This window comes from Mustela lutreola, chromosome 7 (assembly GCF_030435805.1).
Source record: "Mustela lutreola isolate mMusLut2 chromosome 7, mMusLut2.pri, whole genome shotgun sequence".
Taxonomy (NCBI): domain Eukaryota; kingdom Metazoa; phylum Chordata; class Mammalia; order Carnivora; family Mustelidae; genus Mustela; species Mustela lutreola.
The window spans coordinates 8,567,070-8,591,607 of record NC_081296.1 but is presented as its reverse complement, the minus strand read 5'-3'; the positions used below and the strand labels follow the sequence as shown (position 1 = coordinate 8,591,607).

Genomic DNA, 24,538 nt, shown 5'->3' with positions numbered 1-24,538 from the left:
GGAAGCAGGCTCCCTGCCGAGCAGAGAGCCCGATGCGGGACTCGATCCCAGGACCCTGGGATCACGACCCGAGCCGAAGGCAGAGGCTTCAACCCACTGAGCCACCCAGGCGTCCCTTAACTAGTTTATCTTAACAATACCTTTCTAAAAAAAATTTTTTTAAACCTTCATTATTATAGTCATATTTTATCCTTCATCATATCTAACTTTATTTTTTGTTTACATATAGGGTTTTTTCTTCTAAAAATTTTTGGGATACAATTTCTTCTAATGGATTGAAATATACCTAAATCTAGTACATGGCTTTGTTCTAGTCTCCAGCCTGAGCACATTCTCTCCACTTTCTTTTTCTTTCTTTTTCCAACCAACTTATCAATTCCTTTTCTAGAAATTTTAAAAATTTTCATCTTTACAGTTGTATTCCATCCCTTCATTATGTCTACCCTTATATTTGTGTGTGTGTATATATATATTTTTTTCTTTCTTTAAAATTTCAGGAGATTGTTTCTTCTAAGAGACCAAAATATACCCAAAATCAAGTGGGTGGTTCTGTTCTATTCACCAGTCTAATATATTTTTTCTTAAATTTTTAAAAATTTCTTTTTACCCCGTTATCTTCTTCCCCTGATTTGGGGTCTCTTCTGATTTGGTTAGCATACATTTTTCTGGGGTCTTTGCCACACTTTTAGTATTTTATTCTCTCATTCACATTTTTTTATCTGGATAAAATGACAAGGTGGAAAAACTCACCATGAAAAAAAAAACAAAAACAAAAGAACAAGAGGCAGTACCAAAGGCTAGGGACCTAATTGATACGGAGATCGGTAATCTGAAAGATCTAGAGTTCAGAATTATGATTCTCAAGGTGTTAACTGAGCTTCAAAAAGGCATGGAAGATATTAGAGAAACCCTGTCCGGAGAAATAAAAGCCCTTTCTGGAGAAATAAAAGAACTAAAATCTAACCAAGTTGAAATTTAAAAAGCTATTAATGAGGTGCAATAGAAAATGAGGCTCTTCTATTAGGATAAATGAGGCAGAAGAGAGAATTAGCAATATAGAAGACCAAACGACAGAGAATAAAGAAGCTGAGCAAAAGAGAGACAAACAACTACTGGAACATGAGGGGAGAATTTGAGAGATAAGTGATACCATAAGATGAAACAATATTAGAATAATTGGGATTCCAGAAGAAGAAGAAAGAGAGAGGAGGCAGAAGGTGTATTGGAGCTAATTATAGTAGAGAATTTCCCTAATATGGCAAAGGGAACAAGCATCAAAATCCAGGATGCACAGAGAACCTTCCTCAAAATCAATAAAAATAGGTCCACACCCTGTCATCTAATAGTAAAACTTACAAGTCTTAGTTACAAAGAGAAAATCCTGAAAGCAGCTCAGGACAAGAGCTATGTAACATACAATAGTATAAACGTTAGATTGGCAGCAGACCTATCCATAGAGACCTGGCAGGCCAGAAAGATATATGGCATGATATATTCAGAGCACTAAATGAGAAAAACATGCAGCCAAGAATACTATATCCAGCTAGACTATCATTGAAAATAGAATGAGAGATTTAAAAAACTTCCAGAAGAAACAAAAACTAAAAGAATTTGTAAACACCAAACCAGCCCTATAGGAAATATTGAAAGGGATCCTCTAACCAAAGAGAGAGCCTAAAAATAGTAGACCAGAAAGGAACAGAGACAATATACACTAACAGTCACCCTACAGGCATTACAATGGCACTAAATTCATATCTTTCAATAGTTACCCTGAGTGTAAATGGGCTAAAGGCCCCAATCAAAAGACACAGGATATCAGAATGGATTAAAAAAAAAACAAAACCCATCAGTATGCTGTCTACAAGAAACTCATTTTAGACCCAAAGACACCTCCAAATTTCAAATGAGGAGGTGGAAAACAGTTTACCATGCTAATGGACATCAAAAGAAAGCTGGGGTGGGGATTCTTATGTCAGAAATTAGATCTTAAGCCAAAGACTATAATAAGAGATGAAGAAGGACACTAGATCATACTCAAAAGGTCTGTCCAACAAGAAGATCTAACAATTTTAAATATCTCTGCCCCTAGCATGGGAGCAGTCAACTATATAAACCAATTTATAACAAAATCAAACACATTGACAATAATACAATAACAGTAGGGGACTTTAACACCCCCTCACTGAAATGGACAGATCATCCAAGCAAAACATCAAAAAGGAAATAAAGGCCTTAAATGACACACCGGACCAGATGGACACCACAGATATATTCAGAACACAGATTCAGAACACTCCATCCCAAAGCAACAGAATACACCTTCTTCTCTAGTTCACATGGAACATTCTCCAGAATAGATCACATCCTGAATCACAAATCAGGTCTCAACCTGTACCAAAAGATTGGAATCATTCCCTGCACATTGTCAGACCACAATACTCTGAAGCTAGAACTCAATCACAAGAGGAAAGTTGGAAAGAACTTAAATACATGGAGGCTAAGGAGCATCCTACTAAAGAATGAATGGGTCAACAAGGAAATTAAAGAAGAATTGAAAAAATTCATAGAAACGAATGGTAATGAAAACACTACTGTTCAAAATCTGTGGGACACAGCAAAGGCAGCCCTGAGAAGAAAGTATATAGCAATACAAGCCTTTCTCAAGAAACAAGAAAGGTCTCAAGTACACAACTTAACTGTACCCCTACACCAAGGACCTGGAGAAGAATAGCCAAAAAAGCCTAAACCCAGCAGGAGAAGAGAAATAATAAAGATAAGAGTAGAAATCAATGAAATGGAAACCAAAAGAAGAGTAGAACAAATCAACGAAACTAGGGGCTGGTTCTTTGAAAGAATTAATAAGAGTGATAACCCCTGCCCAGACTTATCAAAAAGAAAAGAGAAATGACTGAAATAAATAAAGTCATGAATGAAAGAGGAGAGATCACAACCAACACCAAAGAAATACAATTATAAGAACATATTATGAGCAACTATATGCCAGCAAATTTGACAATCTGGATGAAATGGTTGCATTTCTACAGACATATAAGCTACCAAAACTGAACCAGGAAGAAACAGAAAACCTGAACAGACCCATAACCAGTAAGAAGACTGAAGCAGTCATCAAAAATCTCCAACAAACAAGAGCCCAGGGCCAGATGGTTTCCCAGGGAAATTCTACCAAACATTTAAAGAAGAATTAATATCTATTCTCCTGAAACTGTTCCAAAAAATAGAAATGGAAGGAAAACTTCCAAACTCATTTTATGAGGCCAGCATTACCTTGATCCCAAAACCAAAGATTCTAACAAAAAGGAGAATTACAGACCAATATCCTTGATGAACACAGATGCGAAAATTCTCACCAAAATAATAGCCAATAGGATCCAACAGTACATTAAAAGGATTATTCACCACGACTAAGTGAGATTTATTCCAGAGCTGCAAGGTTGTTTCAACATCTGTAAATCAATCAATGTTATACAATACATTAATAAAAGAAAGAACAAGAACCATATGATATTCTCAATAGATGCTGAAAAAGGATTTGACAAAGTGTAGCATCCTTTCTTGATCAAATCTCTTCAAAGTTTAGGGATAGAAGGTACATACCTCAATATCAACAAAGCCATCTATGAAAAACCCACAGTGAATATCATTTTCAATGGAGAAAAACTGAAAACTTTTCTGCTAAGGTCAGGAACACGGCAGGGCTGTCCACTATCACCACTGCTTTTCAACATAGTACTATAAGTCCTAACCTCGGCAATCAGACAAAAAAAAAAGAAATTAAAGGCATCCAAATTGGCAAAGAAGAAGTCAAACTATCACTCTTTGTAGATGATATGATACCCCTTTGGGGTCTGGGAGAACCCAAAAGACTCCACTCCAAATCTGCTAGAACTTGTACAGGAATTCAGTAAAGTGTCAGGATATGAAATCAATGCACAGAAATCAGTTGCACTCTTATACACCAATAAGAGAGAAGAAAGAGAAATTAAGGAGTTGATCCTATTTACAATTGCACCGAAAACCATAAGATACCTAGGAATAAATCTAACCAAAGAGACAAAGGATCTGTACTCAGAAAACTATAAAGTACTCATGAAAGAGACTGAGGAAGACACAAAGAAATGGAAAAATGTTCCATGCTCATGGATTGGAAGAATAAATATTGTGAAAATGCCCATGCCACCTAAAGCAATCTACATGTGCTTTTTTTTAACCACTCCCCACCCGCAATCTACAGGTTTAATGCAATTCCTATCAAAATACCATCAATTTTTTTCAAAGAAATGGAACAAATAATCCTAAAATTTATATGGAACCAGAAAGAACCCGAAGAGCCAGAGGAATGCTGAAAAAGAAAACCAACGTTGGCCGCATCACAATTCCAGACTTCAAGCTCTATTACAAAGCTGTCATCACCAAGACAGTATGGTAGTGGTGCTAAAACACATAGATCAATGGAACAGAATAGAGAGCCCAGAAATGTACCCTCAACTCTATGGTCAACTAATCTTCAACAAAGCAGGAAAGAGTGTCCAATGGAAAAAAGACAGTCTCTTCAACAAGTGGTGCTGGGAAAATTGGGCAGCCATATGCAGAAAGATGAAACTGGACCATTTTCTTACACCACACACAAAAATAGACTCAAAATGGATGCAAGACATCAATGTGAGAAAGGAATCCACCAAAATCCTTGAGGAGAACACAGGCAGCAACCTCTTTGACCCGAGCCACAGCAACTTCTTGCTAGACATGTCTCCAAAGGCAAGGGAAACAAGAGCAAAAATGAACTATTGGGACTTCACCAAGATCAAAAGCTTTTGCACAGCAAAGGAAACAGTCAACAAAGCCCAAAGACAACTGACAGAATGGGAGAAGATATTTGCAAACGACATATCAGATAAAAGGCTAATTGCTAAAATCTATAAAGTACTTATCAAACTCAACACCCAAAGAACAAATAATCCAATCAAGAAATGGGCAGAAGACATGAACAGACATTTCTGCAAAGAAAGACATCCAGATGGCCAACAGACACATGGAAAAGTGCTCCACATCACTCGGCATCAGGAAAATGCAAATCAAAACCACAGGGAGATACCACCTCACACCAGTCAGAATGGCTAAAATTAACAAGTCAAGAAACGACGACTGGCTGCTGGCAAGGATGCAGAGAAAGGGGAACCCTCCTACACATTGGAGGGAATAAAAGTTGGTGCAACCACTCTGGAAAACAGCATGGAGGTTCCTCAAAACAGAGCTACCCTATGATCCAGCAATCGCACTACTGGGTATTTACCCTAAAGATACAAACGTAGTGATCCAAAGGGGCACGTGCACCCAAATGTTTGTAGCAGCAATGTTCACAATATCCCAACTATGGAAAAAAACTAGATGTCCATCAACAGATGAATGGATAAAGAAGATGTGGTATATATACACAATGAAATACTATGAAGCCATCAGAAGAAATTAAATCTTGCCATTTGCAATGATGTGGAGGGAACTAGAGGGTATGATGCTGAGCGAAATAAGTCAATCAGAGAAAGACAAGTATCATATGCTCTCCCTGATATGAGGAATTTGAGAGACAAAGTGGGGGGGTTGGGGGGTAGGAAAGGAAAAGATGAAACAAGATGGGATCGGGAGGGAGACAAACCATAAGAGACTCTTAATCTCGCAAAACAAACTGAGGGTTGCCAGGAGGAGGTGGGTAGGGAGAGGGGGGGTGGGGTTATGGACATTGGGGAGGGTATGTGCTATGGTGAGTGCTGTGAAGTGTGTGGGCCTGACAATTCACAGACCTGTACCCTTGGGGCAAATAATATATTATATGTTAATTTTTTAAAAATACAGTTATGGTGGGGCACCTAGGTGGCTCAGTCAGTTAGGCAGCAGATTCTCTGTTTCAGTTTAGGTCATGATCTCAGGGTCCTGGGATGGAGTCCCACATCAGGCTCCCTGCTGAGCGGGGAGCCTGGTTCTCCCTCTGCCCTTCCCCCTGTTCATGCTCTCTCTCTCTCTTGCTCTTTCTCAAATAAAGAGAGAAATTCTTTTTTTAAATGTGGTTCACAAATATGTATATGTATGTATGTATATACACTATATGGTAGAACGCTATTCAGCCTTAAAAAAGGAAGGAAATCCTGTCACATACTGAACACAGAAAAATCTTGAGGACATCATGCTAAGTGATAGAAGCCAGTCACAAAAAGACAAATAGTGCCTTATTCCACTTATACTGAGTATCTAAAGTAGTCAAATAGATAGAGACAAAAGTTAACGGGTGGTTGCCAAGGGCTGAGGCAAACGGGAAATGGAGAGTTTTTGTTTAACGTGTACAGCGCTGGTTTTGCAAGATAAAAAGGTTCAAAAGATGTGTTGCACAACAGTGTGAATATATTTGACACGACAGCACCGTTCCCTTAAAGATGGTTAAGGTGGCAAAGTTTATGTTATGTGCTTCTACCCCCAAAAGAAAACATTTTAAGCCATGTAAAAGAAAAACATTTTCTCGGGTGAGTCCCAGCTTTGCAAACTACTGGCCCCAAGGGACCCTGCTCGGCTTCTGGAAAGAAGAGCAGCGTTCAACCCGGCTGTGAAAGACAGAGACGTCTTGACTGGGCAAAGCGGGGGGGGGGGGGGGGGGGGGGGTGTTGTAAATGAAGGAATGCCTTGAGACGCAGCATCACTATCGCCAAAAACATTTATCATGATGCCTACTGTGTGCTTATGTGTTCTCTCACCTAATCCACACACCAGTGACTCTATGCGGGACAGGGGGCACTACCAGGGCCATTTTACAAAGAAGAAATCAGGCGGCAGTTTCAGGGGAGCGGGCGAGGGCACCAGTCTGCCTGCCCAAGGGGAATGGTGCACCGAGAGATGACGCAGAACGTCAGAGGTCTTGACACCAGGCAGAGACATCACATGAAGCCGTGCACATGGGGAGTCATTGCAGGTCCTGGAGCGGAAGCACGCGATTCCAGCGGTGTCTTCAGCAGGTGAATCTGGAAGTAGTGTGTGGCTGTGCCTTGCACTAGGTGGAAACCCAATCAGCGCCAAACGAGTGACAAATGCCTAACAAACAGATGCGCACAGTTAGGGTGCAAGGTTGGGAGTCACGTGCCCCAGTCTCTATCTCCCCCGCCCCCAACACTCCCGGGGCCTCTCCTCTGGAATGACTTGTATCCCTGGGGCGGTGCCTCTCCAGGTACCTGCTCTGCTCTGGCAGTGCGGGACCAGATGGGACCAGGCGTGGGGGCACCTCCCATCCCTGCGTGCGCCCTCTGCTGGAGGCGCCTGGCCTGGCACGTGTATGCCGGCCAGTCTGGGCTCGGAGCCTCTCCGGCTTTCATTTTTTATTAGAATGATGGGATGTCTTTTGAAGCCTCGATGATATTAATGCCAGCCTAAGGTTTCAAAGAGGACAGTGTTCTTTGTCTCATTGGCCTCTGGCCTCCAGACACTCCACCTCTACCTCCCCTGCGGAAAGGATTGAGTTCTCAAGCATTCTGGACTCCCTTCCCCATCTGTGCTCAGCACTGAGCCTCAGCACCCCAGCTCATGCTCAGGGAGGCCTAGCAGGCAGAACCCTGGAGCTCCTGGTGGGTGATGCTGGAGAATTCTAAAAATCGATCTAAAATTGAACACAAGGTGTAGGGACTTGCAGATTTGATCTGTTCTTCTTCTGGACACAAGGCTCCTACCGCCACCATTGTTTCTCCAGATCCTTGGTCCAGCCAAGAAGCATCCAAGCTTGATCTCTCTCTTTGTATTTATTGGAGGGGAAGGTACTGGAGCAGTGTGCAGTGTCTTGCTGCTGGCCTTGTTCAATCCAGATGTCAGGATGAGAAAAATAACCCAGGACCCTGGAACACACTGGGTCCCCATGATCAATATGCTTTTCTTCTTAAGATTTTATTTATTTATTTGACACAGAGAGAGAGAGAGATCACAAGTAGTCAGAGCAGCAGTTGTGGGGGGCGGGGAGCAGGCTCCCTACTGTGCAGGGTGCCCAGTGTGGATCTCAGGACCCTGAGATCATGACCTGAGCCGAAGGCAGAGGTTTAACCCACTGAGCCAGTGCCACCCAGGTGCCCCGATCAGTACAAGTTTTCCTTGGTGAATGTAGATTACAGCAAACTGCAGAAAGAAGGGCCAGACCTCTAAATGAAAGGTTTCACTCTATGGCTGCCTAGGAGGGAGGTCGTGCCGAAGTCATCTGCATAATTTCCCTCTTTATCCAGGAAAGATTTCCTCTCTCAATGCATGAAATCATGCTGGTGTATTGTGTTGGGGTTTACACTGCCAAAAAAAAAAAAAAAAAAGCTCTGAAACTTGAAAAAACAAAAATAAAATTGGACACGGATGACCGTGATGGCAATAGACTCCTGCCGCAGCAGAGAGAGGTAATAACGTCTACAGCGATGGGACTCTTCTAGAAGGACCTTAGCCACACGGAAGGAGCACTGTGATGGGCTCAAGCATGGGGCTGTGGGGTTTGCAAACCACCTTCAACAGCCGACCCCTGGAACCCTGCCTACTGGGCCTTCCTGGCATCCACGCAGCTCTCTGCAGATTCCTGAGGCCATGGCTCCAAGCCCTGGCTAATATCCCCTCTGACTGCGAGAGTCCCCACTCTGCCATTCTAAGCCAATCAAGCAGTATTAAGTGAAGGAAGACAAGCACATTTGAAAACCAGACTCACCCTTGGAGGGTCGAGTGTTCATTTCCGAATTAACCCAGGCTGGATTCAGGGGTTTGGGAGTTTCTGATTTGTTTCTCCTCTTTGGGGGAATAAAACAAAACTCACAGAGATGGAAAAGGTGCCAGGAACCATGCTAAGCACTTGACACACGTTTCTCTTTCTGTCTTCACAGTAACGCTCTCGTGCCCATGAATAAAGGGAGACTGGAAAGTTCATAAAAAATCGGCCCAGTGTTTCCCAGCTGGAGGCCAGGTTTCAGGTTCGGGTCTGTCTGATGCCTAAGTACCTAGCCTTGCCTCCTGTGTAACCCCTCCACCCATGCTGCGTTTAACAGCCACACCCACCCCAATCAATCCTCCAGCAAGAACCCAGCCCCAGCCAGATTGTGTGTTGCTGCCTTTCCCACCTGCTCCGGGTTTCCGGCCAGCTGCCAGAGGACAGCTAGCGTCTGCTGGAGCCCTGGGAACATATGTGACTTGCCTATTTGCAGGTACAGGTACAGGCACAAGCCCATCTTCCAGGGCATGAAACAGACATGGGAAACGTATGTTCGGGGCGCCTGGGTGGCTCAGTCTGTGAAGTTTCGGACTCTTGGATTTCGGATCAGGACATGATCTCAGAGTCATAAGTGTCGGGCTCCACACTGGGCATGGAGCCTGCTTAAGATTCTCTCCCTCTCTCTGTTTCTCCTCTGCTTAAAAAAAAAAAAAGAAGGAAGGAAAAAAAGAAAAGAAAAAGGAAAAGCATGTTCAAAGTGTTTAATGTGCATTGGAAAATGGCACGCTCCAAACCATAGACTGTTTAGTCCATCTGGGCCCGTAAGAGGATTCTAGGGAATTTTAAAAGTGCATCCGCATTCCGCATTTCAATCCCCACATCCACCCTGTGAAAGAGACAGGCGTCAATACCCTCATCTCACAGAGAGAGCATGAGGCTCAGAGAAGCTGTGACCCGTGCAAGGTCACACAGTTACGGAAGGCATCTCCGCCCGAGCCAAGGCTATGCGAGTTTCCGGAGGAGGAAGCACAGGCTGGGCCCCAGCTCTCCAACACCTGGGCCAGTGCTGCTGGCATCGGCTGGCAGAGAGCAGCAGTCTGCGGGAAGATCTCCAGACAGCGCCATCTCGCAGAGCTCTTCCTCCCTCACACGTGCTGTTTTTCTCATTATCCTTCCTCCTTTTGCTTCTCTTCCTTGTCTCTCACCGTAAATTACATCCCTTGTCTAAGGAATAATTAATTCCGCTTAAATAAAGATACCAGCAGCCTCGTTGCTGTGCTTACATAATTACGGACCATCACTGGGAGAGCCGGCCTCTGGACACACTGGAGCTGTACCCCGCTACTTACTTTAAACAATGTGCCAGGCAGGTGCACGCCCTAGCTCATCACCTCCTCACACGCTTCTGAGATAGGCTTCCACCTGCCCATTTTACAGATGGGGTAATGGAGGCTCAGAAAAGTCACTCATAGCTTATTCAAGGTCGTACAGCGCATAAGTGATGGAGCCAGACTTGAACTTAAGCCATCTTTAAAGCTAAAGTTCATGTTCTTTAGCCCACGACTTCCGCTGAAGAGTAGCCAAGCCATAGCCACTGTCCACCTTCTCCATCTTTAGAACCTTCTCCATTAACAGCCAACAGCATGCTTCATTCAGCGAACTCAGGGGAGACCAGGCTTGGAGATAACTAATTATATTAAGAACCATGATTTCCCCTCATATATGGGCTGCTTACTGCAGGCGTGATGCTTTGCCCCATGAATGAGGTGGATACTGTTATCCCCATTTTACAGATGGGATAACTGAGGCTCAGTCACTTGCCGCAGTACAGAGCTTGCAAGCCGTGAGATGAGGTTTTGGACCCAGATCTGGCTGATGCCTTTAACTGCATTTCTTCCCTCTTAACAGCCAGGTTTACTACTCTTCCAAAGATGGCACGAATTCTCTCTGCCTCCAGAGAAGCGCAGGAGAGGCCAGTCTGGTCAGTTTGGATCAAGGGACTCAAAACACCCTGAGTTCACGTCTCCTTGGTTCTGCCTGCGGGCTGGCTGCCTTTCCTTGCAGGAGAACTGCTCCGGGCTTCCGGCCGGCTGCCAGAGGACAGCTAGTGTCTGCTGGAGCCCCGGGAACATATGTGACTTGCCTATTTGCAGGTACAGAGCAGACTGAAGCTCGGAATATTTAAAAACGGTTCCTTTTCTTTCAGCAAGACACGTATGCACTGTTCACTTTCCAAAGAGAGGGAGAAGAGCGGTGTGCTGTGATCCGCACTGGGGGATCGGGGAACCTGCCATGAGGGTCGCTAAAGCAGAAGAGCTGGCTAGACGTGACAGAGCGAGAGAACCAATAAGGACCCTTTTGGTTACCAAGTGACCGAAAACCCAACCCCAACTGGTTTAAGCCAAGTGGATTTAGTGGTTTATAGGGCAAAAGCCCCCCGTGTCAGTGGAGTTCCCCCGAGCCTATCAGAGGACCAAAGACTTCTCAGCTCTGCTCTCCTCAATGTTGGCCTCACTTTCTGGTCATGGAAAGATGGCGGTCACAGCGCTTACCCTCTCAGGAAAAGGGAAAGGCTGGTCCCACAAAGCTAAGAGAATTTCACTGGCTCTAGCTGGCCTGACTCAGCTCAGCACGGACACAGGGAAACATGCTGTGTTGGTTGGCTGGGCCTGGGTATATAGATCACCTTTCGGTGAGGTCAACACCCACCCAGACTTAACTTAGCGTGGAGGAGGGGTGGCGCCCTCCAAGCAGCATTGGGGAAAATCACAAGAAGCAGGAGGGAGGGGTGTGTGGGGGGGGTTGCTGTTGGATGTCACAGAGAATGGGAGCCACAAAGAGGGTTGCTGGGAGGAAGGAAGGGAAGGACGAAGACAAGAAAGAAAAGCAAGTCTCCTTGGGGTGAGCAAACTCACAATCAGATCCACAATTTTGTGGTTACAGAGATATGCCAAATAGCTTCCAGACAGATTATGCTCCAAAAAATCATTTGTAAATCAGTTTCGAACTCAGCACATTTTTACCCATGTGGGGAGAGGGGAGGGGGTATATTTTATTGTCAACTCCCCCAACTTGCCTAACACTGTAAAATGCAGTCCATAATATAGTGGAAATGCTTGGCTATTTGCAATGAAAAATAGAAAGCAAAGCTTACAACAGTGAGTGATAAATAAAAAAGATTTTGGATCTGAAACCTTGTCATTATTTGCTGCGAGTGCTGATGCCTGAGAAAAAGGACACTAATTAATGAGCACGAGCTAGCAGATGGAGACTCCTGTAAGGATCTGAAGGGGGCTTCTCCACCTTCCAAGGACTCAGGAGGTTGGCAGCAGGGCTCCCTGTTAGGCTGAATTTCCCCTCACATGTTACGGTTTTCCTTTTTCTTGACGTAGGTACATCAAGGAGAACATTCATCTGACATCTTTTTTAACAGGGATGTCTGGAAGATGCGGGTCTTTGCGATTGCACCATGATTTAGGCCATTCGGGGCCCACGAGTGGAATCCAAAAGAGATGGTCCCATTACCTGTCCGGGTGGTGGTTCTGCAGCGCCAGGGCTAGAGGTGGTAAGGCGGGGGCAGGAGGTGCTGGGAAGGAGGAGACCTGGCTACGGGGGAGGCTGGACCTGCAGAAGAATGACCTGGGCTTGTGGGAGGAAATAAACAAGAGAGGTGCTAATCTCAGCCCCAGGGGCATTCAAATCCATGTGTCGCTAGCCCTCAGGCTTTCCCCTCTCTGACCATCTAGAAGTATGGGGACAGCTCCCCAGTTGAGCCTACACAGAGCACCATCCCACACCTGCCCATTGGCCCCGGAGGATGATTCTCTGCTGCTTCCGTTTCCCGAGAACAAGATTCCCTCTCCTTTCCCATGTGCTCTCTTCACAGTGGCAACCGTGTCACAGAATTTCTTTGCCTAAAATCCCATCCTTTGCAACCCTCCAAAAACCTTTCAAGTTTGCCCGGGACCGACAGTAGCATTTCTTATAGCCTTCCGTGTGTGCCTTAGAGCCCTTAATCTTGGGTCAAATAAGTTTAAGAAACTTTTTATGGCATATACACATAATGACAAAGTAAAGGCTCTGAGGAATCTTTCAGTAGAGGACCTGTTTTGATTTTTTTCTCCATCAATCCTTTGCCCATTCTGGCACAGACAACCTCTTATGCATTGTCATTTAACAGACACACTTTGGAAATCATTGTCTTTTTTTTTAAAGATTTTATTTATTTATTTGACAGAGAGAGAGATCACAAGTAGGCAGAGAGGCAGGCAGAGGGGGTGGGGGAAGCAGGCTCCCCGCCCAGCAGAGAGCCCGATGTGGGGCTTGATCCCAGGACCCTGAGATCATGACCTGAGCCGAAGGCAGAGGCTTAACCCAACTGAGTCACCCAGGTGCCCCTGGAAATCATTTTCTTAAAAGATAAAGCCCAGAAACCCTAACAAGGCATGGTGAGCAACGGACAGGACACCTGGACACTCCCTGAAGATCAGCACAGTGATGGCCATTCAGCCACCGGGAGCCCTTGGGTGAGTTTTCTAACTTCTCTGTTTCTCTTTCCCTATCTGCCACACAGAGCATTTTCTCCAACACTTAGCTCAGTTTAATGAGCACATACTACATGCCGGGCACATTCTGAGCAGTGTCTGTGATAGAACTAGTTTGGTCCTCACAATAACCCAATGAGGTAAGGTTTTTATCTCTACTTAGCAGATGATGAAACTGAGGCACTAAATGAACTTGTTGAAGGTGATCCAGCCAGCTGGAAGTGATGGTATCTACCTAACAGGGTTTCGAGAGCTGAAGGAGATAAATCACAGAGCATGGGATAGTGTAGCTGCTTAGTAAATAGGGCTTTTTATTTTCATTTATCTTAAGAGCAGTAGAAGTCCAATAAAAGGGTTTAAGTTGGGCACCTGCCTGGCTCAGTCAGTTAAGCGTCTGCCCTCAGCTCTGGTCATGATCCCAGGGTCCTGGGATCGAGTCCCACATTGGGCTCCCTGCTCATCGGGGAGTCTGCTTCTTCTCCCTTCTGCCCCTCTCCCCCAACTTGAGCTCCTGCTCTCTCTCTCTCTCTCTCTCTTTCTCTCTCTCACAAAAATAAATAAATAAAAGGGTTTAAGTTATTAAGAGAATATTTTTTGAAGAATAGGACAGAGGGGTCCAGAGTGGACCCAGAGCGGCCAGAGGCTGTCACAGGGGAAGGACATACTGGCAGCTGGACCAGGCCCATGGGAGAGGAAGTGCCTGAGAAGACTTTCCATGGTGAAATCAACCACCTCAGTGATTAATGGGCATCAGGGGTGAAAGAGAAGGAATGGCAGGTTTCTGGTTGACCCTGGATGGATGGTGGTACCATTGACAGGAGCCCAGTGTGGGGACAGGTTTATTATGAAGACCAGAAGGGGATAAGGAGCTCTGTTTTGAACAAGTGACATATAGAGACCATGTGAGCGGAGATGGCCCGCAGCCACAAGACCCACAAGTTCATATCCAAGAACCCCTTCACACTGATGAGAGGTCAGGCCTCTGGAGAATGATAAACCAGCCCTCAATGGCCAGCTAGTGAGCCTTTTACTGTGCCTGACCTCCTGTTGAGCACCTCGCTGGCTCTTCGCTGAACCCTCCTCCCACCACCACCCCTGGAGCTCTGTTCTTTTTTTTTTTTTTAAAGATTTTATTCATTCATTGAGAGAGAAAGAGAGAGTGCGTGCTCGAGCCAGTGAGCAAGAAAGAGAGCATAAGGGCAGAGGGAGAGGGGGAAACAGGCTCCCTGCTGAGCAGAGAGCCTGATGGGGCTTGATCCCAGGACCCCAGGATCATGACCTGAGTGGAAGCCAGATGCTTCACCAGCTGAGCCACCCAGGTGCCCCTGGAGCTCTGTTCTTATCCTCAATGCACGAAAGTAAAAAAATAGTTCAGGAAGGTTCACTTTCCTGGCATCAAGTAAGTGGTTGGTAGAGCTGGGATTTTAACCCAAGTTGTCCGGATCCAGAGGGATGAGCAGTCTGCAGTCGCACAGTGGACACACAGGGTCCACACATTGTCAGCAACACTAGGGAGCCAGACAGTGGAGCAGAAGGTCTCTGTGCCCAAGAGTTTTTCCACTCTGCTCCAAGAGTTTTAAGTAGGGAGCCCAACACATGGCTCCTTCAAGACACCAAAATCAAGACCTGAGCTTAGAACAAAAGTTGGATGCTTAACGGACTGAGCCACCCCGGGGGCCCCATGCTCCGTGAGCTTTAAAATCCCTTTGTTTTCATCTGTCCTGCCCACCTCATCTCCTGGTTTCCTCCCAGCTCTGGGAAGGCCTAATGCCAACCTTTCCCCATGCTCTAGTGCTCAGGTGCCAGCAAAGGTCTCAGCTTTGTCTGAGCCTGGCCACCCTACTGGATCTCCTTCCGCCCACACTGCGACCTGCCGCAGAAAGGGCCGGAGGGCCCTGTCGGGGCGGGACAGGGCCACGCACTCCACAGGAGGGCAGCGCTGGCAAAATCTCCAGCTAGGAGCATTTGAGCAGGGACCCTCTCGGGCTTTGGGTTCCCCCAAGAGGGAGCCAGTCCTGGGGCCCAGAAGGGAAGTTGGAATCTGAACCCTCCGTGCTGACTTCCACTTTGGATTTATTTAAATGACTGTGAGCACGAACATTTTCTTGTCGTTTTGTTTTCTGGTTATTTTCTCCTGAGTGACCTGACTTACGGTATCTTTTGATCATTTATCTGTTGGGATTTTACAGTTAAAAAGAAATCATTGGGGCGCCTGGGTGGCTCAGTGGGTTGGGCCGCTGCCTTCGGCTCGGGTCGTGATCCCGGGGTCCTGGGATCGAGTCCCACATCAGGCTCTTTGCCTGCTTCTTCCTCTCTCTCTTTCAGCCTGCCTCTCTGCCTACTTGTGATCTCTGTCTGTCAAATAAATAAATAAAATCTTAAAAAAAAAAAAAGAAATCATTTATACCTGCTGTTTATATAATTTTTAAAGACAGCTTTTAAAATACTTAAAAATGTCTAAAACTCTGCCTTTTTGTTTTTGTCACCACTTTACCTTTTAAAATGGTGTAAGTGAACATGGGCATATTCTTGATGTAAAAAATGTAAAATCATACAATTCAAATAAAGCCTTAAACCCACTGAGCCACTGCCTTCGGCTCAGGTCATGATCTCAGGGTCCTGGGATCGAGTCCCGCATCTGGCTCTCTGCTCAGCAGGGAGTCTGCTTCCCTCTCTCTCTCTCTGCCTGCCTCTCTGCCTACTTGTGATCTCTCTCGTCAAATAAATAAATAAAATATTTTTTAAAAATAGTTTAAAAGATTTTATTTATTTGACAGTGAGAGAGTGTGAGAGAGAGAGAGAGAAGGATACAAGCAGAGGGAGCAGGCAGAGGGAGAAACAGGCTCCCCTCTGAGCAGGGAGCCCAATGCTGGACTTGATCCCAGGACCCTGAGCGGAGGTCAGATGCTCAACTGACTGAGCCACTCAGGCGCCCCTTGAGCTATCTATTTTAATCTATTAAAATAACTGCACATCGGGGCACCTGGTTGGCTCAGTGGGTTAAAGCCTCTGCCTTCAACTCAGGTCATGATCCCAGGGTCCTGGGATCAAGCCCCATATCGGGCTCTCTGCTCGGTGGGGAGCCTGCTTCCCCACCCCCCTCTCTGCCTGCCTCTCTGCCTACTTGTGATCTGTCTGTCAAATAAATAAATAAAATCTTTAAAAAATAAAATAAAATAACTGCACATCATTTAAATAAAAACAACACAAAAAGATAAGAAAAATAGGGGCATCTGGGTGGCTCAGTCTGTTAAGCAACCAACCCTTGATTTTGGCTCAGGTCATGATCTCAGGGTCTTAAGATGGAACCCTGAGCTGGGCTCTGCACTGGATATAGAGGCTGTTTACAAGCCTCTCTCTCCCTTAGTTCCTCCCTTCCCCCCAGCATCGGCACACTCTCTCTCTCCTTTCTTTCCTAAAATGAACGACTAATTAATTAAAATAAGATGAATAAAAAATAAAATAACTGTATATCTTTGCCCTAATATGACACAATTTTAAATATAATTTTCTAGTATGTTCAAATATTATAATTTTGTAGTATGTTTTATATATCGATCAGTTCCCTCCCTCCTTCCTCTTATTTTACAAAATTTTCTTTGAAATTGTTTATATTGCAAAATGAGTTATATATATATATATATATATATATATATTTTTTTTTTTTTTTTTTTTGCAAAAGTCTGAAAAAGAGTCACATTTGCGTTTGCACTAAGCCATTAAATTCATTTCACCTTTCTACCTACACATTATTTAACCTTTACCCCAGGCATAGGATGGGTCTCTCCTTATTCAAGTCTTCTGTTGGGGTGGGGGGAGGCAGTTTTCTTCTTTGAGAAAATGCTGTATTTTGGTTAAGTTTCTAGAACATGGGGTTACTCATGCCCCATAACTTTCAAAGACGTCCATCCCCCCCCCCCCCTCCAGTAAAACCCTCTGGACTGACAACTTTGTTCTCGATCTCTCCCTTAAATTCTTCCTCAATTCACTTATTCATTAAACCAGTATTTATTTCTAGAGTCCGCTGTGTGCCAGGTCTGTGCAGTAGGTATACAACAGCAAGCCAAGCGGTTTTCTTAGAATGATCTCAAAATAAAACATTTAATTAAAAAAACACAATTATGTCAAAACAAAAAGTTTAATTAAAAAAAAAAAAAAACTAAAACCAAATTCCTCTCTTCTCAGGAAGCTCCTATTCCAGGGGGGAGAGAAGAAGGGAAACAAGGAAGCAATTAGACATATGTCATATCAGATGGTGTGAAGCGCTCCGGGGAAAATGGAAACACAGTGGGGTGGGAGTGCGGGGCTTTGGAAAGTTGGTTGGGGAAGTCTCTCTGTCCAGGGTGCTTTTGAGCAGAAACCGAAGGAGGCACTTTAGATTTTCTCCTTTTGATTCTGTCACACAGGGAAATTTTTCTATCTTCTTTTTCCCAGAAAATTGCCTTTTTCATGGGAGTTTTCAAAATTTGTCAGCCATGTCCCGTACTCTCTTTTTAGATTTTTATTTTTAAAGTCTCTCTGCTTCTGTTATTCCCACCATTTCGGCTTGTGTTTGTTTCTGCTTTCTTTTCTTCACTACGTTTGCCCATTATATTATCTAGACCTCGTTTTTGCAAAAAGAACCGACTCAAAGACACATGCATTAATTGGACTGTTTTCCATTGTCCTAATTTATTCTTTTCTGCTTTTTGCCTGATCTCTTCTTTCCTTATTATTATTTTTTTTTAAGATTTTATTTATCTTTTGAGAGGGGGAGAATGTACACGCACAAGCAGGCGGGGAGGGGCAGGGGGAGAAGGAGAAGCAGGCTTCCCGCTGAGCAGGGAGCTCCATGCAGAACTCGATCCCAGGATCCCAGGATCATGATTTGAGCAAAAGCAGATGCTTAATGCACGAAGCCACACAGGCATCCTTCCTTCCTTCCTTATCTTTATTTGGGGTTTTGTTTTCTGATATTTCTAAATTTATGTAGTGAATATTTTATTTGTTTAACTTCTTCTGATTTTAATAGTAAAATCATCTTAAAAGCTAAACAAATTTTGGGGGCAACTGAGTGGCTCAGTCGGTTGAGGGTCTGACTCTTGATTTCGGTTCAGGTCATGATCTCAGGGTTGTGAGATGGAGTACCTCATTGGGCTCTGTGCTCGTGAGGCAGAGTCTGCTTGTCTCTCTCTGCTCCTCCCTCCACAAATCCCCTCAAATAAATAAATAAATAAATAAATAAATAAATAAAGCTAAATAAATTTTTGAGTAGAGGGGCACCTGGATGGCTCAGTGGGTTAAGCCTCTGCCATCGGCTCAGGTCGTGATCTCAAGGTCTTGGGATCGAGTCCCGCATGGGGCTCTCTGCTCAGCAGAAAGCCTGCTTCCCCCTCTCTGCCTGCCTCTCTGCCTACTTGTGATCTCTCTCTCTGTGTTAAATAAGAAAATAAAATCTTTTTTTTAATTTCTTTTTTAAGATTTTATTTATTTATTCAACAGGTAGAGATCACAAGTAGACAGAGAGGCAGGCAGAGAGAGAGAGGAGGAAGCAGGCTCCCCGCTGAGCAGAGAGCCCAATGTGGGGCTCGATCCCAGGACCCTGGGATCACGACCTGAGCCGAAGGCAGAGGCTTTAACCCACTGAGCCACCCAGGCACCCCAGTAAATAAAATCCTTAAAAAAAAATTTTTTTTTTTGAGTAGAACTTCTCACATACACCATTGATTTTCATAGATCTGGTTCATCTTTGGGTTATTTTCCAAATTAACTCTTTATCCTTTTTCTCTTTTATCTAAAAGCAATTCTGGAGAATTTTGAAGAACCTATTGCCATTCATTTCTAGTTTCAGCATATTGTGAATGAGGGATGTGATCCATACGAGGCCTGTCTTTCAAATTTACTGAGATTTTTCTTTACGGTCGAAAATTCCACTTTTAAAATTATTCTGTGGATCCTGGCAAATAGGTTGAGTCTAACTTACAGCCCCAGCCAACAGGCAAAATATCCTCAGGAGCCGGGGGTGGAAAGCGCAAAATGTGAGCAGGAAGTAAGCTTCAAAGGGGAAGTGATTTTGATAGCAAGAGGACAAAGAACTGGCTTTTTTCTACAGGAACAACCGAAGGCCAGGCTCTGTGCAAGGCCCTTGGCGTGTTATTGTCTCATTCAGCAGTGGGATAGGACAAGACTTCGGACTGGGAAACTGCCGCATAAGGAACTTCCTAAAGTCTATTCCCCTGTTCAAAGCGTGTCCCCCGCTTGTTTCCCTGAGCTGATTCCCACTTTTCTTTCAAGACTCATCTTAAACGTCACCACTTCTAAGTAAGTCTACCCAAAGATAAGAGCTGGGTCTGCCTCTTCTGTTCTTCATGTAAGTCATCACTAGTCCTACCTGTGTCACCCTTTGTTGCCTGGGAGACCCCTGAGGGTGGCGGGCACTTTGTGGGTTCTCAGTAAATGTTTGTTGATGAAGCAACAAAAGCAGGAGACCAAAAAGAGAATTCATGTCTGAAGATTTGACACAGCAAAGCCGTCACGCTATGGTCCCTACCCCTCCCCAGTCCCTGCGGAGCAGGTGATGCCTGGGGGTTTATAGGTAATCATACTGACATTAAAAGCTTGTCCCATTTGCAGAGTGCTTTGCTGTCTACACAGCATTCTCTTGCAGGCATAGTTATCTCTTCTGATCTCCAGGAACTTAGGTTGTCCTAAGCCCATTTTTCTAGGCAGTGAAGCATTCCGAGACTGGGTCTGGCCAAGGTCACACAGCTCGCAAGCTGCCACAGCCAAGAGTTCCTCGACTCCATTTGTGGCCACGTTCAAACTTGAACTCTGGTCCCTCCTGACATTAAAGCCGACACACGCATACACACAAACACCCAGACACACACGCACACCTCCCCGCCTTGGTCAGGAGTATCAGTTCCTCCCGTCCTGCTCATCGTCAGGGCCTCACAATCGTGTCTTTCTTTTCCAGACAACGTGTTCAATTGATGCCTTAAAGGAAATGTGTGAGCGTGACCCCCGATGTTATATGCTGATTCTTTCATCCATTCTTATGGACAGTACACATTGGCTGAGCCAATGTTAACGAAGAGAGCGCCAAGCACTCGGCAGGCCTTGGACACTGTGACCCAGGTGTAGAACGAGGAGGACAACTTGGAAGGTCCTTCAGGGCAGCCCTGCCCACAGTCCAACCGCCACGTCCAGGCCTGCCTCCTCCTCCCCCAGCCTAGCAGTTTCCACCCCACGCCCTCTTTATCTCCCTTCATAAAAAGCCCCATTCTCCTTTTGCACAATACACTTTCACAACAGATAGTCTATTCAACCCAGAGCCCAAATCATCAGCAACCAAAACGCTGGTTCCTCTTTCCTCCTAGGTCCTCAAACATTTCCAAGGGAGGAGGCAGAATTACATTCTGCAGAATTCACTTGCTGTTTGCTTGACTGTTTTCTCCTACGGAGTAGAAGCTTCTTGAAGGCCTGGACTGGGTCTTTTCGCCATTGACTATGGAGGGGGTAAGAAGCCTAGATCTTGCTCTGTAAATATCGGTCATTGTTTAAAATAGTATCATCAACATAGAAAGTTGTCAAATACTCTAAGAGTCAAAGATGGAAATAAAAATCACCTATAATTCCCACAAACAGAAATAACTTTTTTTTTTTTTAAAGATTTTATTTATTTGCCAGAGAGAGAGAGAAAGAGAGGGCACAAGCCGGGGAGCAGCAGGCAGAGGTAGAGGAAGGTATTGGTACTGGGCTCTGCTGAGCAAGGAGCCCAATGTGGGACTCGATCCCAGGACGTTGGGATCACGACCTGAGCCAAAGGCAGACACGTAACCCACTGAGCCGCTCAGGTGTCTCCAGGAATAACTCTTTTAAACTTGTATTTCCTTCCTAGTATTTTATATGTGTTTTGGGGGATAAATAAATGTTATTTATTTACACATATTTATAATTATATTAAACTTATAATAACATTTATAATATTTAAATTTATATTGAATTTATATGTGTAAAACATATAAATATGTGTTTCGGGGGATAAATATGTATGCATACATAAATTTGTACTAAAATAGAATTGTGACACAGATCCAATTTTGTATCTTGCTTCCGATGTTACAAACATTTCCCAGGTCATTAAATATTCTTCAAAAACATGGTTTTTAGAGGTGGCTCACCACTAGTCTTGGTTTCTGCTCAGGTCATGATCTCAGAGTCAAGGGATGGAGCCCGACATTGGGCTCCGTGCTTAGTGGGGAATCTGCTTGAGATTTTTTCCATCTCCCCCAACCCATGCTTTCTAAATTAATTAATTAATTAGTTAATCAATTAAATCTTTTTTTAAAAAAACATGGTTTTTAGTAGCTATATAGTATTACATCAAATGTGCATGCCCTAACTTCTTTAAAAATTTCCTCATTTCGGGATGCCTGGGTGGCTCAGTGGGTTAAGCCGCTGCCTTCGGCTCAGGTCATGATCTCAGGGTCTTGGGATCGAGTCCCGCATCGGGCTCTCTGCTCAGCAGGGAGCCTGCTTCCTTCTCTCTCTCTCTCTGCCTGCCTCTCAGTGTACTTGTAATTTCTCTCTGTCGAATAAATAAATAAAATCTTTAAAAAAAAAAAAAAAAAAAAAAAAAAAAAAATTTCCTCATTTCCTCATTGTTGAATACTTGCATTATTTCCGTCTCCTTTTTTTTGTTTCTAACTTTTGCCAGCATGAGCAACGCTTTAATAAACATCCTTCACATGCATTTTTGTTCACCTTGCTGTTTTTCTCTCAGACTTCTAGAACTGAAGTTACTGAATCAGAGTAACTTTTAAACTCTTGATCTCTAATATCAATCAATTTTCCAGGCTTCGTACTAATTAGCCTTCCCATAGCAATACCTGTCATCACTGTGGCTTTTATGTGTTTATTTGTTTTTAACTGTTTGGTGATCCTGGCAGTTTCCTGTTTATGGTCAGTGGCCGTGTTTCTTTGGGCATATTTTTATTCTTATATTTATGCAAATAAGGCCAGTTAAGTTACACGAGGGGAATGAACTCATGCAAACATGCACCCTGGGTCACAAGAAGGGGGTGGGAGCACTGGATTATCTGATGTACCTGTCATTACTCCTGGAAAAAGAATCTGCAGATGTTAGACATTCACCCCATCTAGCCACACAGACTTTTTGCTTTTCTTTGGGTTTGCTCTGGAAACCCTGGTTATTCCCAAATTGTGTTGCTATACTTCGGAGGATTTTGAGTCATTGCCCACCTTCTGTGGGACCCCCGTCCCCGCCCTAGTTCTCAGTGATTCTCTGCCATTTCTGGGTCTCCTGCCACTTAACCTGTCCTTCGGGGCCCCAGACATACCTCTGCTTTCCACGGCTCTTTTAGTTCAACCCTGGGGTCTGACACCAGATTCCAGTAAGAGGTTAGATACTAAAAATCCAGTATTAAATACTGCAAAGTGACCAGTCATACTTTTTCAAAGGTCAGTTTTAAAAGGTTTAGTTCTGTCAATGAAAGAAACAGATTTTAGGGGTGCCTGGGGGGCTCAGCTGGTTAAGTATCTGCCTTCGGTCCAGGTCATGATCTCGGGGTTCTGGGATTGAGCCCCACATCAGGATCCCTGCTCCGCGGGGAGCCTGCTTCCTCTTCTCCTCCCTGCTCATGCTCTCTCTTAAATAAGTAAATAACATCTTAAAAAAAAAAAAACAAACCCACAAACAAACAGATTTTAATCTGTTTGTTTAACCTGCTAATCTCCAAGCCGTTACTCTGGTGAACACATCCATTGAAACACTGGAAGAGCTGTGTTTCATCCCTTTTCTCAGTTTACAACATTCCTCAGATTTTCAGGGATGTTGATTACCAACGAACGTTCTGGAAGGCCTGTGGCATGCACACGTCCTCCCTCAGGAGACCACGAGGGTGAGTACACCTCATAATAACAAACCTTCCTTCCCATTTTGGCTCTTAGGCGGGGAACCATGGCAGGCCCTGGAGATGCCACCATTGGCTGCTTCTGCCTCACGACAGCTGATTTCTCCCTCCCTAGTGTGAATCTGGAGGCTTCTTTCCTGGGCTGGGGCAGGTCAGGGGATTTGGCTCAATAGCACTGGTGTCTAACTGTGCATCTAGGCCCTTGCTGGGAGCTCCTGACATTCACGGAGGCATTACAATTTACGAAATGCAGCATCATGAAGCCCCTGTCATAAAAGACTGCTTTTACTCCTCCCAATTCCCCCCAGAAGGGGACACTCCTGAAGTGTAAAAGGTGTCAGAGAAGGATGTGGGTCACCTGTCCTGGGGTGACCTCCTGGTCACGGGACCGGGGAGGTACATGGAGGGAACAGTTGCTCTAAAGAATAGGTGAAAACAGGGGTGCCTGGGTGGCTTAGTGGGTTGAGCCTCTGCCTTTGGCTCAGGTTGTGATCTCCGGGTCCTGGGATGGAGTCCCGAGTTGGGCTCTCTTCTCAGCAGGGAGCCTATTTCTCCCTCTCTCTCTGCCTGTCTCTCTGCCTACTTGTGATCTCTCTCTCTCTGTCAAATAAATAAATAAATAAATCTTTTTATAAAAAAGGAATAGGAGAAAACGGACGTCCCGGAAAAGAATTCTCAAATGGGAACTCTGGCTTCCAAGTCCGGTTCAGCCACACCACAGCTGTGGCCTTGGAAGTTTGCTTTAACATCTCGGCATGTCAGTGTCCTCCTATGTGAAATGACGACCAGAAGCCGACATCCACCTGGCACTCGGGAGCCTGCACAAGTATGTTCATTGGAGCGGGTCCATGAAAGTGGAAAACTGGAAACATCCCACAGTGCAACAATTCATTTAAACAAATGAAGACACACGCACACCATGGAACGGTATCATCCGTGGGTGATGACGTGGATGTTCATACACAGGAAGGATATTTGTGGCCCATTACCAAGTAGAGAAGTTGTTGTAGTTCAGTAGGCATAGCGCTATGTCATTTTTGTTAATTTTGTAAAAATAAGATATTTACACGTATCATCATTCATCTGTTTAACAAGATTTACTCTGCACAGTTTCACTGGGATGTGCATTTACATGCGGGTATATGGGTATAAATGGTCCAAGGATCTCCACCAAGATACAATGTCTCTACAGGGGGTTCTTTTTCTGTTGGGCTTAGCTGGTTTTCAAATTCTTTCACAATGAACTTGTGTCATAAAGAAATAATAGAGATATAAAATGTTTACAATGCAGAAGCTGGAACACCAGGGTCTGCCTCCAACCAGGGGCATTTTGGTGGGGCCAAGTTCATCTGCTGGTT

At 44.5% G+C, this 24,538-nt stretch overlaps 1 long non-coding RNA gene across 1 annotated transcript; it reads left to right on the top strand.

The window, feature by feature from the left end:
* The first annotated feature begins 20,563 nt into the window (after positions 1–20,563).
* On the top strand, positions 20,564–24,292 carry LOC131835597 (uncharacterized). Its single transcript, XR_009355257.1, has 3 exons — positions 20,564–20,763; positions 23,089–23,168; positions 23,821–24,292. It is a non-coding gene; the product is annotated as an uncharacterized LOC131835597 (long non-coding RNA).
* The last annotated feature ends 246 nt before the right edge of the window (positions 24,293–24,538 follow it).